Source organism: Myotis daubentonii, chromosome X, assembly GCF_963259705.1.
Source record: "Myotis daubentonii chromosome X, mMyoDau2.1, whole genome shotgun sequence".
NCBI classification, from domain to species: Eukaryota; Metazoa; Chordata; class Mammalia; order Chiroptera; family Vespertilionidae; genus Myotis; species Myotis daubentonii.
Window position 1 is genome coordinate 98,669,198 of NC_081861.1, and position 14,007 is coordinate 98,683,204.

A 14,007-nucleotide genomic window follows, 5' to 3' on the forward strand; every position below is an offset into this window, starting at 1 on the left:
ACAGCTGATTCTCATAGCCACTTGGCCTGGAGGTCAAACCCTCCCTGGGATTAGCTACAACAATCAAGGTTTAACTATAAGACTGCGAACAAAGACCACTAGGGGGTGCACCAAGGAAGCATAACAAAATGCGGAGACAAAGAAACAGGACAAAATTGTCAATGGAAGATATAGAGTTCAGAACCACACTTTTAAGGTCTCTCAAGAGCTGTTTAGAAGCCGCCGATAAACTTTATGAGATCTACAAGAAAACTAATGAGACCCTCGATGCTATATTGGGGAACCAACTACAAATTAAGCATACACGGACTGAAATAACGAATAATATACAGACTCCCGACAGCAGACCAGAGGAGCGCAAGAATCAAGTCAATGATTTGAAATGCGAGGAAGCAAAAAACACCCAACTGGAAAAGCAAAATGAAAAAAGAATCCAAAAATGCGAGAATAGTGTAAGGAGCCTCTGGGACAGCTTCAAGCGTACCAACATCAGAATTATAGGGGTGCCAGAAGATGAGAGAGACCAAGATATTGAAAACCTATTTGAAGAAATAATGACAGAAAACTTCCCCCACCTGGTGAAAGAAATGGACTTACAGGTCCAAGAAGCGCAGAGAACCCCAAACAAAAGGAATCCAAAGAGGACCACACCAAGACACATCATAATTAAATTGCCAAGAGCAAAAGACAAAGAGAGAATCTTAAAAGTAGCAAGAGAAAGAAACCCAGTTACCTACAAGGGAATACCCATACGACTGTCAGCTGATTTCTCAACAGAAACTTTGCAGGCCAGAAGGGAATGGCAAGAAATATTCAAAGTGATGAATACCAAGAACCTACAACCAAGATTACTTTATCCAGCAAAGCTATCATTCAGAATTGAAGGTCAGATAAAGAGCTTCACAGATAAGGAAAAGCTAAAGGAGTTCATCACCACCAAACCAGGATTATATGAAATGCTGAAAGGTATCCTTTAAGAAGAGGAAGAGGAAGAAAAAAGGTAAAGATACAAATTATGAACAACAAATATGCATCTATCAACAAGTGAATCTAAGAATCAAATGAATAAATAATCTGATGAACAGAATGAACTGGTGATTATAATAGAATCAGGGACATAGAAAGGGAATGGACTGACTATTCTTGGGGGGGGGAGGAAGAGAATGGACAAAAATCGTGCACCTATGGATGAGGACAGTGGGTGGGGAGTGAGGGCGGAGGGTGGGGCGGGAACTGGGAGGAGGGGAGATATGGGGGGGGAAAAAGAGGAACAAATGTAATAATCTGAATAATAAAGATTTAATAAAAAAAATAAAAGAAAAATTGAAATATCCAGTACCCCAGAAAGTCAGAATATTTGGAGAGGTAATTAAGTTAAAATGAGGTGGTAAGGGTGGGCCCTGATCTAATCTAATTGGTGTCCTTATAAGAGGAAACCTGAACACACAGGGATGCATATGCACAGAGAAAAAACCATGTAAGCACCCATGGTGGCCATTTGCAAGCCAAGGAGAGAGGCTTCAGAAGAAACCAAACCTCAGGACTTCTAACCTTCAGACCATTGTTTAAGCCACCTAGCCTGTGGTGTTTTGTTATGGAAGCCCTTAGGTGTTACAGACTTTTGATTCCCAATATGAAGTGGGCATAATGCAGTTCGAACAAGAGCCCACATAGTTAAAGATGACAAAGGCCCTCGTTTTTCTTGAGCCTGATTTAAGAGAGTACCTTTTGACACCTTAATTCCCTTATCCTTGAGCATGCAAGCTAAAAATTTACAATGATGTTTTTGCCCTTTACTCAAATTCTTCCCCATTATAACCTGGCTGATTAAAGATATCCCCCTCGCCGAAACCGGTTTGGCTCAGTGGATAGAGCGTCGGCCTGCGGACTGAAGGGTCCCGGGTTCGATTCCGGTCTAGGGCATGTACCTGGGTTGTGAGCATATCCCCAGTGGGAGATGTGCAGGAGGCAGCTGATCGATGTTTCTCTCTCATCGATGTTTCTAACTATCTCTCTCTCTTCCTCTCTGTAAAAAATCAATAAAATAAAAAAAAAAAAAAAAAAAAGATATCCCCCTCCACTTAACGCTCAGGAGTCCAAAGCTGGCATGGGCTTTGTATGTTTTGAACTTCCCACCTTACCAGTGAATTTCCACTTTTCCTTTTTCACTTCATTTTTCATTCAGGTGAATCTTCTCCTCCAGTCCTTGTTCATGGCACAAGATGCCGAAACCTTCAGGGTGGGGTTCAGGATCTGAAGGAGGGGCCGACACACAAATGAAAATGCTATATAAGAAATATGAATTTAGAAGGCATGGTGGCCAGGTGGAGACCTCTTTCTTGAAGAAGCACACACACACACACATACACCCAGACTAGGTCCCGTCTGCTTTTTATTCAGTTTTAGATACACATCTTGCCCTCTAGCAATGCATACAGGCATATCAAAGGTAAAGTTTGATAAACAGTAAAAGGATTATCAGGTTAGCGAATTTCCTTGAACCACCACTATCTCAACAATTGGTGCTTAGTGTCAGCCCTGCTAACGTCCAAGGTCCATCAGCCTTCTGTGTTTCTTGGTGCACTGACAGTATTGGCAAGTGGTGGCTTTCCGCAGTCAGCTCATCCCTCTTACATATATTGTTTTCTCTCATGGGCTATCTAATGTAGCCATGAGGACTCGGAGTGCTAGGTAACCAACATTTAATGTGTGTGGCCTTGAACAAGTCAATTTTTATTTTATTTTGTTTTAAATATATTTTATTGATATTTTACAGAGAGGGAGGGAGAGGGATAGAGAGTTAGAAACATCGATGAGAGAGAAACATCGATCAGCTGCCTCCTGCACACTCCCCACTGGGGATGTGCCCGCAACCAAGGTACATGCCCTTGACCGGAATCGAACCTGGGACCCTTGAGTCCACAGGCCGATGCTCTATCCACTCAGCCAAACCGGTTAGGGTGAACAAGTCAATTTTTAAATTACAGTTAGAATTTCCTATGGTGCTCCTGCATGTCATGAGGGATACCCCTTGATACCTCCCTAAAGATTCTTAGTCACCTAAGAATACCCAAAAGTCAAGATGGAGGGAGGAAGTGTCCCTTATCTTTGGAGATGAAAGAGTTCAGGCTCTCATTTATTCAGCAAAAACGTTTTGTTCAGACTCTCAGAAAGCAACTCCAATTGAAAAGCCAATGATAAAAACCAGCCAGCCATTTTTTTTCTCTTATCCTGAGTTCTTAACTCTCATCTTTAGCCTGGGTTCTCTCAACTCTGAACCTTTAGCTCCACCTTAAGGATTAAAACACAAAGAACAGCTCAAATAAATTTGGACGTCTTACCTTAAAACAGAAAGGTCCAGAATTCCAAGAAATACTCACCCAAGTTCAACAGATGCAAATCAAGGAGCCAGAGTGAGGCACAATGGGTCCCTGCTGATACCAAGCACAAGTTTGGCTCTGCAAGGTGGTCCTGGGTGGGCTTCTTCAGAATCCTGCTGACTATGCCAAGAAAATGTTGACATAAGAAGTGTCAAGCCCTGACTGGTTTGGCTCAGTGGATAGAGCGTTGGCCTGTGGACTGAAGGGTCCCAGGTTCAATTCTGGTCAAGGGCACCAAAAAAAAAAAAAAAAAAGTCAAAACTGTAAGAATTTCTATGAGTTTATTTGAGCCAAACTAATGCCAATTGCTGGGAATCAAAATCTCAATGGATTGAGAAAGTGCTCCAGAGAATGGTAGTTTTGCACCTTATTTTATACATTACAATCAAAGGGGGAGGCAAAAAGGACTTACATAAAATCCGTTGGTGATAAATTAGGGAGGTGGGAGAAAGCAAAGGAGAAAAATCTCTGCATTAAATAAAAAATAAAACAGATACTTCTTTTACATTAGTAGGTATAAGATAGTTAACAGTTAACAATACAATAACAATGACAATGAGGGGTTTTGTATTCTGTTCTGGTGGGAGATTGTGCCCTGAGGGGTCTGGAAAAAGAAAATTACAGTGACACTCTTATGTTATCATAGATGAAAAAAAAAGTAGGCAGAAACAATTAAGATAAAGGTTGACCTTTTTCAGGGAATATTCTAGCCTAGGACAATGACTACATACCACAAACTGCTTTTAGTTAGAAGTTTTCATTTTAGACCATCCAATGTAGTTACTTTTGGTCTCTGAGTTTGTAAGGCCCACGCAGGCTTCCCCTGAGCTTGCCAGGTTTGCTATGTTGCTCTTTTTTCATTCACAATGGTAAATAATACTAACATATTATTTTAATACTAGAGGCCCAGTGCATGAATTCATTCATGGGTGGGGTCCGGCCGGCCCGGCCCCAATTGGGGCAGATCGGAGCCAGCCCTGTTGAAAGGAGGAGATGGTGGGAGGTGGGCTGGGCCAGCTGGGGAGAGGGGCCATGGGAGATTGGCTGGTGGGCCCCACCTCCAATTGGGGTGGGGGGCCAATCGGGGGTCAGCAGCCAGGGGAGGGGCCATGGGAGGTTGGCCTGTCAGCCCCACCCCTGATTGGTGTGGGGGAGCCAATCAGGGGCAGAGCTAGCAGTGGGGAGGGGCTCTGGGCTGATCAGGGTGGTGGGGATGGCCATGAGTAGGGGCTGTGGGCAGTGGGCCAGCTGGCCCCGCCCCTGAATGGGGTATGGGGGCTGATCGGGGTCAGCAGCCTGGGGGAGGGGCCATGGGTGGAGCTGGCTGGGGGGAGGGGCCATGAGTTGATTGGGGTGGTGGGAGCTGATCTGGCTCTGTGTGTGACAGGGGACGGTGCCCCAACTCCCCTATCGGCCCTACTCTGTGAGTGACAGGGGGGAGCTCCCCAACCCCCTGATGGGCCCTGCTATGTGCGTGACGGTACGGAGCCCCAACCCCCCTGATTGGCCCTGCTCTGTGCGTGACAGGGGGTGGCGCAGCAAACTCCCCATCGACCCTGCCTTGAGTGTGACAAGGGGCGGTGCCCCAACCCCCCAATCGGCCCTACCCTGAGCGTGACTGAGGGTGGCATCGCAACCTCCCGATCCTCCCTGCTCTGTGCATGACAGGGGGAGGCACCCCAACTCCCCAATTGGCTCTGCTCTGAGCCCGACCAGGGGATGCACCTAGGGATTGGGCCTGCCCTCTGGCACCCAGGAGCAGGCCTAAGCCAGCAGGTCATTATCTCCCGAGTGGTCCCAGACTGCGAGAGGGCACAGGCCGGGCTGAGGGACCCCCCCTTCCCCCGAGTGCACAAATTTTTGTGCACCGGGCCTCTAGTATATATATATATGTTAAACAGAATATTTTGGAGAAGTTCTTCATGAATCCTTAAGCTAAAACAAAATGTTTTAAGGAAACCTAGGACTTGCCACAGAATAGCTCCTCCAACTCTCCCTCAGACCTTCCCTGCTTATTTAGTAGTTTGTCCCCAGGGTGTTTGTAACTTAAAGGGCACTTTATAAGTATCTGTGGAATTACTGAATGAATCAATATGCCCCACTTATATGTCTGTACTTGAAAAGTTTACAGGAATTTTAAATCTTCACAGTAGCCCTGTAAAATTACAATTATCTATATATATAGACGCCTAAGCGACCATCACAACCAAATGGACCAAACAGGCTACATGGGGGGACTAGGCCAGTAGGGGGATTAGTGAGGGATGACCAAACAACCGAGCAACAGGCTACGTGGGGCAACCAGGCCGGCAGGGGAGTCAGTGAGGGGCAACCAGGCTGACAGAGGGGGGCAGTGAGGGGTGAACAGGCCTGCAGGGGGGGAAATGGGGGGCAACAAGGCCAGCATAGGGGGCAGTTGGGGGCAACCAGGCTGGCAAGGGGACAGTAAGGGGCAACCAGGCCGGTGGAGTGGGCAGTTAGGGGTGACCAGGCTGGCAGGGGGGGCAGTTAGGGGCAATCAGGCAGGCAGGCAGGTGAGCAGTTAGGAACCAGTGGTCCTGGATTGTGAGAGGGATGTTAGACTGCCAGCCTAAATCAGATTGGAGAGGGTGCAGGCTGCACTGAGGGGGACCCCCCCCCCCCCGCTCATGCACTGGGCCTCTAGTCTTTAGATATTAGGAAAGCAAAACTAGTTAAATTTTGGTTCACTCTTCCTTCATGCCTCTCATGGTAGAACAAGAGGCAACCTGCCTGTGTTTTGGAACTAGGTCTGTCCAATGGTATTAACTTGGGCAAATCACTGAGCCTCTGTTTCCTCAGCTGTAAAATGGGAATGAAGCTTTTCTGCCCAGGATAGTTGTGGAGATCAAGAGAGGTATGTGAGAATGTACTGTGTAAACAGCTAAAGCAGTGTACACATATGAAAATTATAATATGCTTATAAACTCATATTGTTATCATGTAGAGGGGGCAATTGGGAGATTTTAAACTGCATAGCACAGTAGGTAAGAGAGAAGGCTCTGGAATCACACTGCCTGGGTTTGAAGCCCACTGTTGAGACTTGCTGTGTGATTTTGGCAAAATTGTATAACTGCTTTAGCCTCATTTTTCTATTTGTAAAATGGTTATAATTATAGTCCCTACCTCATAGTGTTGTTAGGAATAAATGGTAACCTATATAATAACTAGAAGCCCAGTGCACGAATTCATGCATGGATGGGGTCTGGCCAGCCCCCCCACCTCCCCCAATCAGGGCTGATTGGGCCTGGCCAGCTGGGGAAGAGGGGCCCCAGGCGGTTGGCCGGCTGGCCCCACCCCCTGGTTGAACTCCTGGTCGAAGGGACAATTTGCATATTAGGCTTTTATTATATAGGATATCTAACTTCTTAAGTGCCAGGCACTTGTGCTCAGCACTTACTTTTCTCAAGCTACAAATCAGAAAAATTGAGAGAGGTTAAGTCACTTGCCCAAGGTCACACAACTAACAAGTGACAGAGCTGGATTCCAGTCCAGACCATCTGGCTCCAGAGCCCAAGCTCTTTTTAAAAAATATTTTTATTTATCTCAGAGAGGAAGGGAGAGAAATAGAGAGATAGAAACATTAATGATGAGAATCATTGATTGATTGTCTCCTGCACACCTCTCACTGGGGATTGAGCCCACAACCCGGGCATGTGCCTTAACTGGAAATTGAACCCTAATCTTTTGGTTCATAGATCGACGCTCAACCACTGAGCCACGCTATTTTTTATTTTTATAAGAGTTTATTTGAGCCAAATTGACAACATTTTCAGATCTCAAATGCTCTCTCAAGCCCAAGCTCTTATCTGTTCTGCTGGTTTGGTGAATATCCAGTTATTACTCTTAACAATCATACTAATTTATAAAGAGGCAGAGTCCCAGCGAACCTAAACTCAGAGACTAGAATGTGTCTGTGTCGATATAAGAAATGTCCAAACCTGTAGAGAATTCTTATGAAAATTTGTTTGAGCCAAACTGACATATGCCAGGAAGCAAGATCTCAAATCTCCAGAGAATGACAGTTTTACAATTTATTTTATGCATTTGAGGTTACATATGGAACTAGGGTAGTTCAGTCATTGCCTTGGCCTTCCACAGATGGTTGGTATGCTTCACCCATTCCCCCTCCCTAATTCTCCCCCTCCACAACACTCACCTGCTGGCAGGATGGCCAACAAGCAGGTCTACTGCTCAGACAAATACTTCAAAGAGCACTATGAGTAATGGCATGTCATGTTACCCAGATAACTTTCCAAACAAGTACCCCAAACCCATCCAATGTGAAAAGAGGAATGGAGGAGACTTGGTGTCCAACAGAGTCTATGCTGGGTTCATTAAGTGATTAATGAGCCAGAACCACATATCCTTTTATTATAAGAACTTTTCCAAAAGATCAACAAAAATGAAGTATATCTGGGGATCGTCAATTAAATCTTTTTCAAATTTAATGTATATGTGTATATAAGGCAGTTTTCAGTGAATACTGGAAAAATGTACAAATCATTCTTCCATACCTATGCATGAGCTTTCTTCACATCAACAGAAACTCAATTAAAGGCAACTGCAAGTAGGTTACTTTAAGATGCTTAAGATGAAATTTCTTCTAGTTACTTTTTCTCTTAATATAAGTGGCTGTTTGACTTTACCTGTTACCGTTTTTATTTTATTTTTTTGGCAAGGGGAGAGTGTGAACACAGTCCCCCACTACTACAAATTATGTAGTCGAGTTTCCCACATTTGGGGAAATCACAGGGGTCAGCACATCCGGAGTACAATGGATAAGCCTCACCCTGCGAAAACCACCTTCCTGATGAGGCTATCTCCCCTGCCAGGTAAGGATTCCCTGTTATTTTTGTTAAATAAAGTTTGTATGCTGCATTTTTAAAAAGTATGAAACCAAGGAAGGTTACATGAAAGAGAAAGAAAGCTCGGCAGGGTTTGGATTACAGGATATTTCACAAGATTATGTGCTCCCTTGAGAGTGATTAGGGTTTATTCAAAGGTATGTTAACCTATATTCACAAACAACAGACAAGTCTTGCTGCTCAAGGCAAAGATAAGCCTTTTAGTAAAGAGGTTATTTTATGTGAAATACTTTGCCATGAGGTAGTTGGCAAGAGCAGTGGCAGTTCTTCATACCTGCTTAATGGTACCTCTCTCTTTTTACGTTTGTATGGAATGCTTAGGATGAGGACTATTCCTTCACCTACACCTCTTCTTGATAGGAAGAGATAGCATCCACGTTCTCTAATTCTTGGGGATCAATACTCTGGCCTTGATCTTGGTTGTCACCGTGATAAAGCAGCCTTATTGCCTCTCTTCTAATGCCTAAAACCTATCCAGGTGCCATGTAAACTGGATCTGACAGGAGAGAGAAGTGAAGCATGGAGTCTGGGAAGTAGTTGCCTGTGACTGTAAACATGTAGACAAGAAACATTCATGTTTTTCAAATGTGAATATGACTAAAGGTGCGAGGCCTGTCCGCTGCTGTGGCCTTCAGTGTGGTTGTGCGTAGGTGTGCACACTTGTACTAACAGTCCCCTAAATTGGTATGTGTTAAACCTCATTTATAAAAGCTTAAAAAATAAAAATGAAATAAATTTTAAAAAGAAGTTATTATACACATACCTGGGCCATGACTACCTATCATGACCTGCCCAGTTAAGAAATTATGATCAGATCACCCTGTGAGGTTACTTTCCATAGACCCCTCTTTCTCATCACCAAAGGATGACAAAATTTTAATGCTGACAGAGACCTCAGGAACTTTGTGGGTCAGTCAGTTCTTGCATTATACGGAGACACAAACTGACCCCCCAAAAGGCAAAGTGGCTTACCCAAAGACATGCAGCAATTGGGAGATGGAGCTAGGTTCCATCTCTGTTCTATTGACTCCCAAGCCCATGCTTTTTGTACCCTGTCAGCCTTTTCTCCCAACCCTCAAGCCCAGTGGAGGTACAGAGGTATTTGAAGGGTACAATAGGTTGTAGTCTCTCAACTCCTTACCTGAATATTCACTTTCCACTGGAACACTTATTACCGAGTCATGTCCAGCCAGCTGCTTATGTGCTGCTACAATAGGTGCACATTACCTGACACCCTCACAGTACATGCAAAGGTTAACCTAAAAAAAATACTAGAATTGTAACATGAGCCTTGGGCAATGGGGGTGGAGAGGAACAGGCTGCCAGCAGACAGAGAAGGATCTCAAGGCTCCTGGAGACTTGCAGGATGAGACATTCTACAAATTCTCAGGACCAGTAAGATGCCAGCCCTTTTCAATTGATCAGGCCACTACCATACACAAAAACACCAGGTGGGTAGGCAGCACTCTGGCTGAGGAAAAATTGGGTGCACAGACCTAGAGAAGAGCCCCCCCCCCCCCCGCAAAATGCAAAGAGAATGCAGTCACAAGTCCAATTTTTAGGGGCAATAGGCAATGTCAGAAGCCCTAGATTTGATTATCCACCCTGACCTCGGCACCACAGACATGCTATATGACCTTAGGCAAGCTAATTAACCCACGAGAGCCATGTATATAACTGATCTGTAAAATAGATTAATAATGATCTTCCTCCCAGAGCTAGAGGGAATATTAAACCAGATAATGCCTATAAATACCTTTAAAAACCATAAAGTTTTCTATAAAACTAAAGACACAATGCTGATGAAACATGTCAATTTCAGGTTAAACACACACACACACACACACACACACACACACACACCAAATTTCAGATTCTATTTTCTCAAGAAATCATTTCAACTCTGCCTGCAAGTTTGAAGTTCCCAAAGGGAAGCAGGGTGGTGAGAGAAAAGCAGTAAGAGAAGTAGGGTGACCAAAAGTTCTGGTCTGCCCAGTCTGAGGGGTGTACCTAGGACTCAGGAATTTCAAAGCTAAAACTAGAAAAATCCCTGGGAAACTAGGACAAGTTGGTTTGTCACCATAGAAAGAACCCTGGCCGGAAAGTCAGGAAGAAAAAAGGGGATGAACATCTGAATTCCCACTCTGTGCTAGGTATTGTCTTGGCATTGTTCCTCGGGTTCAGATCTCTGCTCTGACATTAACTTACCTTTGACAAGTGTCTGGGTCTCAGATGGGATAAAACCTCTAAAGTGCGTCCAAATTTGAACATTCTGCGAGTTCTTTTCTTCAAACTCAGGTGGCATTTGAGACCCAGAAAGGTAAATCATCACACCCAGCAGACTGGAGGCAGGTGAGTATGGCCATGCATCTCCAACCCCCACTCCTGACACATCCAACTCACCCTTCTTTAAGGACTTTCTGGTAGAGCTGTACTCCTGCTGGAGTTCTGTCATCTCATTTGTCTCCATGAGCATCTGCAGGGACATTTCATGAATCTGTAAAAATATACTTACATCTCAGGGATCAAGGTAGGCTAGAAATGGCCTCACAGGTATGTGGGTCAGCTTCCTGAAGTAGTTGGAACCTGGGCTTGATGTATGGGGGAGAGGAGGCTTCTTTTGAGTCCTAGTTTAACTCAACTGATGAGAGAGAGAGAGAGAGAGAGAGAGAGAGAGAGAGAGAGAGAGAGAGAAACATCCATCTGTTGTTCCACCCATTTATACACCCATTGTCCTATTCCTGTATGTGCCCTGACTGGAGAGCAAACCTGACATATCTGGACAATGCTCTAACAAACTGAACTACCTGGCCAGGCCTCTGGATTATTTTCTTAGCTGAACTCAAGGCCCAATGTCTAATACCTAATGCTGTTTCACCATTAACACTGCCATTTAGTTATTGCTGTTTTGGACTCAGGCAAATCACTTGTAAGTCTTTGAGTTTCAATTTCTTCCTCAGTAAAATTAAAGGAATGACAATCTATTAGCCTTGAAGTATAACTGTGGGCAACAGATGTGTAGTAGACATGGATTTTGTAAGCTGTCAAGGTCTCTACATATGTTTGCCATTTATTAACTTCTCCCTCCTAAGTCACTTGAATAGAACACATTAAGTGTCCACTATGTGCCAGGCACTGTGGAGAATACAAAAGTGAATAAGACAGGTTCCCTGAAGACAAAGACAAACATTGTTAAGTTAAAATAGCAGAACTATGAATAATTGTTCTTTTCTCTATTTTTCACACTTTTTTTTCTGTAATGACATTGTTATTTTTCATAAACAAATGATAAGCTAATATTAATTGAATATCTACTATGTGCCAAACACTATGTTGGACAATTTGCATACTTTATCTTATTTAATCCTTGTGACAATTCTATACCCCTTCCATAGGATTGTCACAAGGATTAGATAAAATTTTTACAAATAATTTATATAATTTTACAATTACAGATACTGGGCTCAAGAGATTAAGCCACTTCCAGATCTCTCTGATTCCAAAGCCAAACCCACTCTTCAGGAGTTGCCACTTTGAGACTGAACTAAAATGTATGACACACTATGAGACTATGTTAAGTTTCAGAATAAAGATGGAAAATTTTGTGTGCACAGAGAGGACCAAGAAGTAAACTCCAATGGTGTGTGTGTGTGTGGGGGGGGGGTGTCTGTGTGTGTGTGTGTGTAGGGGGAAGCTTCTCAAATAGCTTGGAAGCAAAACTTCTTACAAAAAACAACAACAATGGGACTCTGGGCATACAGATGATGATTTAAGGAGAGAGCTAGGTGCTTTAACAATAAAATATAGCTTGAATGCTCAGTCCTTAGTACCTGGGTATTCATTTGTTATTTTATTTAATTACTCCATGAGCATTGTTCTAATGTAAGTTTAATGCTGGTCCCTGAGGGATCAGAAATAATTAAGACAGTTTTTTTAATCTCATTTAAGTCCAGATGGAAAGTCACATGACATAAACAGAAAATTATAAAACAATAAAAAAGCAGAGATTGAGATATTAGCAAAGTGGGCAAGGGCATTTAATAGCTATGCTTCCCTTTAGTCTAGCCACAGTCCAAACTGGTTTTGGAGTACAAAAGAGAACGGGGCTTATGGAGATGGTGTACTGCTTCCCATTCAAGTGGCTGCAACAGACCTAGAGGTCCCGGTGCTTTTAGCAGAACACCAGGACCCATAACAATGATGTTGTCTGGCCAGAATGGCTCAGTGTTTGAGCATCGACCTATGAACCAGGAGGTCACGGTTCGATTCCCACTCAAGGCATATGCCCCGGGGTAGTGGGCTCAATCCCCAGTAGGGAGCTCACAGGAGGCGGCGGATCAATGATTTTCATCATTGATGTTTCTATCTCTTTCTTCCCCTTCTTCCCTCTCTGAAATCAATACAAATATATTTTTTATAAAAAGAATCCATGCCCTACCAGCTGGCCCTAGGCAGACCTCCTCAGGGCTAAGTCCCCTTTCCAATAACATACTCAAGGGCAATACCTCCAAAAGGAGCCAAGACAATCTTGTAGATGCATCTTCCTGGGACTCCCCCTTTTCTCATTATCTTCATTTACCCTTGAAGATGATTTTGCCAATGTAGAGTAGTATACTCTTAGAAGGCCCACTTTATGCTTCTCGACATCCACAAGAATGTCTCCAGCTCTCGATTCCAAAACTGCTCTCAAGATGGGCCGCATCTTGCACTGTGGAGTTCATAGGAGTGAACTGTTGATGCAATCGACCCAAAGCTCTCATTTTATAGATAACAGAAATCCAGATAAGGGCCTGGCTCATTGCCTTGGGGAGGAAGAGACAGAAACACTAGGGTATCCTGCCACCTAGTGCATATGTCATGTCACTGCAGTCTCTGGAATCAGACTTGTAGGCCAAGCAGGCCCTTCCACTTTAGTGCTAGATACAAACCAATACACCACCTCACCCAGCAGGCTCTTTTAATACCCTGGAATTTGAGGATACTGAGGCAGATGTTAGGGTATGGAGGTGGAGGAGTATTAGAAAGGAAGGAAGCTATAGACTTTCCCTCCCCCCTATTTTTGTTATCCTCACCTGAGGATTTTTTTTCCCCCCATTACTTTTCAGAGAGAGTGGAAGGGAAGGAGGGAGAGGAAGAGACAGAGAGAGAAACATTGATGTGAAAGAGACACATTGACTGGTGCCTCCCACACGTGCCCCAACCAGGGGTGGGAGTGAACCCACAAGCAAGATATGTGCCCTTGACCAGGACTTGAATCTGAGACCCTTTGGTGTGTAGGCCGATGCTCTAATCACTGAGTCACACCCACCAGGGCCCTCTCTCCCTTTTGACATATCTTTTGCAATGTGGTCCTAGGCTGTTGACTCTCTCACCTCAACCCCATCTCCTGGCTTCACTATTTAGCTCCCATTCCCCTAATGCCTTTGACTTTGGTCAATTTGTTCTTTCTAAAGCTCCTGTTAAACAGAAAACTATAGGCCCCAAATGGTATCACTTGTACTAAAGCCTATGATACCAAACCTAGACTTAATACTTGACCTAACTGAAGTTTTTATCTGTTAGGGTGTGAAAGAATTCACAACTAAAAGAAGAGATGCAGAGAGGAAGTTTATTTTACTTTCCAAGGGAGGAAAGGGCCAGTGTATTGCTAATCAATACAGGGCTGGAAACAAAGAGGTGGCCTGTTCTTTTAAATAGTGGCTGTTGCCAAGCAACAAGGAAAGGAAGGGATTTGGGTTGTG

The 14,007-nt window shown here is 44.0% G+C and overlaps 1 non-coding gene and 1 pseudogene across 1 annotated transcript; one reads left to right on the plus strand and one right to left on the minus strand.

Annotated features, from left to right (window-relative positions):
* The first annotated feature begins 7,299 nt into the window (after window positions 1–7,299).
* Window positions 7,300–10,617, plus strand: LOC132224412 (cyclin-dependent kinases regulatory subunit 2-like; annotated as a pseudogene).
* Window positions 8,078–8,241, minus strand: LOC132225452 (U1 spliceosomal RNA). Its single transcript, XR_009450949.1, has one exon. It is a non-coding gene; the product is annotated as a U1 spliceosomal RNA (small nuclear RNA).
* Window positions 10,618–14,007: the final 3,390 nt, after the last annotated feature.